The sequence below is a fragment of the Puma concolor genome, chromosome B2, assembly GCF_028749965.1.
Source record: "Puma concolor isolate L17-30 chromosome B2, mPumCon1.1.hap2, whole genome shotgun sequence".
Taxonomy (NCBI): Eukaryota; Metazoa; Chordata; class Mammalia; order Carnivora; family Felidae; genus Puma; species Puma concolor.
This window is the reverse complement of record NC_141671.1, coordinates 1,770,815-1,776,928: the sequence shown is the minus strand read 5'-3', so window position 1 is coordinate 1,776,928 and position 6,114 is coordinate 1,770,815.

The window sequence follows — 6,114 nt, the reverse complement described above, 5'->3', positions numbered from 1 at the left end:
CAGCTTACATCCTGACGCTCTTCCTTAGAACATGCTCTGATTTATTAATTTACATTTTTATTTGTTCTGTCCGCAGGTAGAAACGCTATTTCAGGTCTGATTCGATCAATATAAAGCACATTTTTTGGAATACTGTGCACTAATCAATATAGTCCAAGATCGCATTCTTTTCTCTAATATCCTTGGAACACTATCAGTTCACTCATTTTTATTTTTTATTATTCACTTTGGCCTTAATGTCAACCAAAAGTCAGTCTAAGTTTATATGAATTGCCATTTTGAGATTGGTGCCCATTTCAGTTTACCCACCCAGGAAATTGAACTTTAAAAAATATTTTTTAATGTTTATTTATTTTTGATAGAGTGTGAGTGGTGGAGGGGCAGAGACAGGGAGACACAGGATGCAAAGCAGGCTCCAGGCTCTGAGTTGTCAGCACAGAGCCCAACACGGGGCTCGAACTCACAGACCAGGAGATCACCACGTGAGCCAAAGTCTGATGCTTAACCTGACTGAGCCAATCAGGCGTCCCTCCCCACCTGTTCCCTTTCTGCTATAATTTAGCTTGAACACTCACACACACACACACACACACACACACACACACACACACACAGGAAGTTCGTGGCAAGGCTAGTCACACATGTCTGGGAAGTCATGGATTCTCCTGGGTGCCTGCACCAGTCGGAGATGGAACTATGGAATTCATGTTTCCTTCACAGCAAGTTCCAGATGGCATCACAGATTTCTATTAACTTATCCTGATGCAAGATTAACCCTCCTCCTCAGAGTCCGGGGCGGGGGAGAGGGACCAGCCCCCACCGCTCACCGATCCGGGAATGGCTTCGAAACGGCTTCTTGTCAACCTGGTCCCTGATGCCTAACTCACTGAGCCTCGTTCTGTCTCCCATTTGTTTCCATTTCTACACTCTATACCCTTCGCTGTCCACGGCTGCTGTCTCTTTCTCTCCCTGCCTGTTGTGTCCAGGGACAAAAGTTGGGATTTAGGGCTTAAACAGACCTGGCTTTGAGTTCTTTCTAGCTATGCAGTTTTGAGCAATTTTAATTTGTATGCGTATTAGTTTCTTCTTTGTAAAAGAACATAATAACGATGACTTTTAAAATAAACATTAGTGAGAATTTATACCTAGAAATGCCTGGCACAGAGTAAGGACTTAGTGACTGCTCACAAAAATCCCACTATTTGTCTGTCTTCTTTCTTCCTTCCCCTTCCCTCTCCACTTATCTCTTTTATTTACCCTCTAACTGTGCTATTCCTTTTCTATCCGTTAGTTTTAAGAAGCCCCCTTCCCGGCTTGTTACCTTTGATTAAATATTTTCTATGGAAACTCTCAAACACACGCAGTCAGCAGGGCGAAGAGTAGCCTTGACCTCATATACCTCCTACTTGCTTCAGCCGTGATCAGCACATTTCCCGGCCAATTTCATCGACATCCACATGTGCCCCCAGCCCTCCCCCCTTGCACAGACACACGGAATGGTTTTGATGCAAACTCCAAACATCATATCACTGCATCTGTAAATACGTCCTGCCTCTCTTGATCTTAGGCAGAAAGAGAGCCAACCTTGTCCCTGGGTGTCCCTGGGGTGACTGCAGGGGTTTTCTAGGTCAAGTCCTGGTGTTATCCTGGTGCCCTCAGACCCTTCATAGGGTGCCAGAGGCGAAGGGGTGATAGAGAAGTCAAGTGGTCTCAACCGAGAATCTGTTCTGCATCCGATCTGATTGCAACGTGGATAGACGGTTGTGGGGGTTCGGTTGTAGCTGTGTCTGGCCCTGGCCTGGTGGCTTGGACCGGCCAGTCTTTCTACTTTACTGAGCATCTGGCTCTCCCATATACAGCTGTGGCCTGGAAAACCTATATGCCACAGGAGAACTCAAAATCCACAGAATTTCTTGATTCTTACTTTTGCTTCCCAATCGCCTAGGGGTAACAACTGATCAACTCAGCTTCAGAGGAGCTCAGAATCTCTCTCAAAAGCTGAGACAAAAAAACCTGAGAATGTCAGCCTTAGAAAGGACTTTGGTGATTTTCTGATTTATAAATGGGTAAACTGAGGTCTAGGGAGGTATTTTCTCAAAGCCTCACAGATCTGGGACGTCATTGGCGATGGCCACAGGGCATGTTTGTTGACAAAAGGCATCTTTTATTTAGCATATTTATTCTTTCCCTGGGAGCAAGGGCCTGAGGCATAGACTGCAGAATCTGCAGGTGGGAGGGCTCTGGTTTCCAACCGTGTGGGTTCCTCAGGTTCCGGTAGTTGTGCCAGGACACGGAGCTCTCTCCCACGCCCTCCCCCAGCCCATTAGAGCTGGAGTAAGAGACAAGAACACCTTGGGGAGCACACACCCTTCCTCTCACTGCCTCCCACCCTCACCTCCAAGCAGCAGAGCTCTCCCTGGAGCAGAAAGCTGGGGTCAGTGACACGGCTGTGTGCCAGGCCTCCTGGCTCTGGGGAAGTCTCGGGGCCACAGTCAGCCCAGACCAGGGGAGAGTCCCAGACCTCAGCAAGTTTGGGAAAGGAAGTCAGCAGGTTAAGAACACGTGTGGATGAAAATTAAATGCAAAAGGACTGTGGTCTCTCTGGGACTTTCCTCCATTCCCAAACACTAGGTCTACACTATTCTGACACTGCCCAAGTCATGTCCCCTGTCTGAACCTCACTTTTCCATTGCAAATTCCAGCAAGGAATGTGTGTCCTATCTGCCTAACTGGCTTACTGGGAGGGCTAAATGGAATTAACGATGTGAAGGACATTGGTGAACTACAAATATTACATAAACATATGCAATATTATTTTAAAGTTGCAGATTTAGGGATAAGTCGTATGCCTCACACTTACATCCAGAGTAAAGAAAATCCTGGAGGTCTGAATGGGGATCCCAGATGCCAACGGAGATGATCTAATTCAGGGAAAATATTCAAGTAAAACTAAATGGGGACCAAAATCTCTATGTCAGGTCTGGGTTGCAGAGGCTGGGTTTGAATCTGGGATGAAGAGGTGGACAGCATCTCAGCAAAAGCTGAACCTGTTTCCTTTATAACCAAAGGAACCAAACTCCTGTTACTTTTAATTAAAACACAAGAAACTTGCTGTCGATTTTCAGGCAGGATCAAGTCAGTAACAGAAGTGAGAATGGGGAGTCTGGAGGTTTTATTTAACTGCCGCTCATTAGCTGTGTCACCTTGGGCAAGAAAGTTCTCCTCCAAGGAGTCCTAGCTCAAGGAAAAGTTGGAGTCTGAATGGGAAAAGTAGGCAGTGGTTGATACATAGTGATTTCTGCCACCCTGTGTGGGGTGAGCTGAGGGCAAAGTACAGGTTATAGCCTCCCCCCGCCTCCCCCCCCAGGTGGGACATGTGTTTCCTTGAACACTCCTGGCTGTCCAAGAACAAAAGAAAGGGGTGTAAGTGCTTGCCATGGTGATGTGGGAAACTAAGGCAAATGAAAAATTAAATTCCCTTACTGCCTACAGCCCATCGACAAGTTCTTAAAACTGATAGAATGACCTCCCTCTACGGGGTCAGCTGCCTCAATGATGACACTTCGCTGGGGGCAAAGGGAACCTTGGCTTAACATTACCCTGACCCCCCCAGGATCCTGCAAGTCTGCTTCCTTTGTCTTAACCGCCCTGAGATACATGCTGGCAAACATACTCCAAGCATATGCAACCCCACCCTATATCTGAAGGGTCTCATGACTGAGGTTTTACTAAACGGTGATAAGTGGCATTTCCCTAGCAACACCAGCCCCTCAAGGTCCTGGAAACCCTGCTTCCAAAATTCCTTACAGACTTACTCTACCCCTGACCCCCTCCCAACCTGAGGGTACCTAATCAGTTATCTGTCAGGACAGCTCTTCCTGCCCACGGGTCCTGTCCCTGTGCTTTAATAAAATCACCTTTTTGCACCAAAGATGTCTTCAAGAATTCTTTCTTGGCCGTTGGCTCTGGACCACCTCACCATCACCTTAAAACTTCATCATTGTGTATTAAATATCATGGATTACAGGCAAGTGTAGGATTTTTAAAGTCAGAAAGTGAGAAGAGTTTATGGTTCAGTTTAGGTCTGGACAGGTTTCCAGCCTTAACTCTATGGCTCAGGTTACAAACGTTTCCACCTAAAATCTTGTTTGGTAAAATCTGATAAAATTGCATCCTTGTCCTCTAGGTGGGAAGAAACATAGAGGTAATTTGGGGGGGGGGAGTGGAATCCCAAAGTACTCAGAATAATTGACCTCCAAGTTCAAGAATATAAGTGCAAAGAGGTGTGTTTTAGAGACTGGATGGATTCGGCTGGTGTGAAGTCAGGGAATCGCAGGAGGGGGTGCTGGGAAGGAGGCTGGGAGCCTGTCCAGATAGGCGTGGTACGCGCTGGAGAGGCTGGTTTTGATGCTGTGCTCAACTGGTTGACCCTACTGTCTCTTTATCAGTGGAGGGGGGTCGCCAGCCGGGGGTCCGAAGGAAGTGAAGAACCTGGAAGAGAGAAGACAAGAGGGGGGTTATTTGCACCTTCCGGAAAGGCAACAACAGGGACTGGATAAGCGGCTCCAGTGGATGGAAGAGGAGGAGGCAGGGGTGCTGGAACGGGCAGGTGGACCGGGACGCCATGGTGACAGGAAGTGCCCTCCCACCGTGGAGCCCAAGCCCTGGAAATTTCTCTTCTCCCGGACAGAATTCTCAAACAGTGGAGATTTTAGGTCACTTAGTCCCACCACTGAGTCAGAGTTTATGATGAAATCTCTTCTGCTCTCGAGTCATTGAGCAAGGAGAAAATAGTGAAGAGAGCAAGGAATTGATAACAGCAATGGAGGAGCAGTTAGCAATTTCCCACGACTTTGGGTAAACTGGGTTTTCTACTTGTGCATCAGTTTCTTAGTTGAGTCAACACTGGATGTTTACCTTGGCCAGGTCATGTTTAGACTTTGAATGAATCATCTCCTCTTTTTTTTTTTTTTTTTTTTCAATTAGCCCTGTAAACTTTGTATTATTCTCCCAACTTCATAAACAAAGACCAGAGGCACACAGGGTAACTTGCCCAAAGTCACACAGCTTGGGAAGGATAAAGGAATGGAAAACATTGGTAAGTAACAAAAACATTATTTTTGAGGCTGTATATTTTAATGTCCATCGTTCTTGAGCTGAGACAGAGGCCACCGGGGGCAGGTGTCAGGTCTGCTGTCCGGAGGTTCACACGGCAGGAAACCGGGCTGTGGGAGCTTTGGGGCTGGGTCAGAGGTCATTGTTTTGGGCTCCCCACCCCCCATCCCCCAGCAGATTAGAGGCCTCGGAGAAGAGATGAGGAATCTGGGATAACAAAAGCGTCTGTTTTCCAAGAGAGCTCAGGAATGCCCAGACTCAAAGAACTGAGCCCCATCAGACTTGGAGGTGGAGGCTGCCCTTTGTGTGGACCTGGAAGGGGGGGGTGGCGACAAGCTGGCTGAGAGGGACTTCCCCCTGGGGGTGGGGAGGGGTGGGTAGAAGAGAGAGCTGCCCACAGACCGTGTGTGGGGAAGGCTGTGGGAAGAGAGGTGTGGGGGGAATCCAGAGCCCGACGTCTCCCTGTTAGTCCTCGAGGGCCAGCCCAGACACCCGCCCTCGACTTGGGATTCAAAGCCAACCTGCACCAACCTTCACCTTGTCTCAGTCATTTGGCTTCCTGTCGTCTGGGGCCCCGACCTGCCACTCTGAACGATTGATCGATTGTTTCCTTGCCCATCCTCCCGAGAGCCGGAAAATAGGGGTGGATTGGAGACAAGAAAAAAACATTTTAAATTAATATAATAAGGCAATCAGTGCACAGCCTGATGATAAAGTGCCATAAATGTTTGAGTTTGATGAACTCAACCACTTGATTCTGATGTCCAAAGGTGGGGGGCGGGCGGGGGGGAAGTGAGTGTTTTTTTTTAAGCTTTAAGGGGCTAGTAATCTGATAAGGAATGTGCAAGTTTTTCCAGGATTACAAACCATAGGAATAGGAAACATATTTTAGCTATGGGGACGGTGGGGGGGTGGGGAGAATGTGGTTTGGAAATCAAGGCTGTAAATAATCTACAGAACAAAGGGGGCTTTGCAAGGACAAGCGGTTGTGAATTGAGG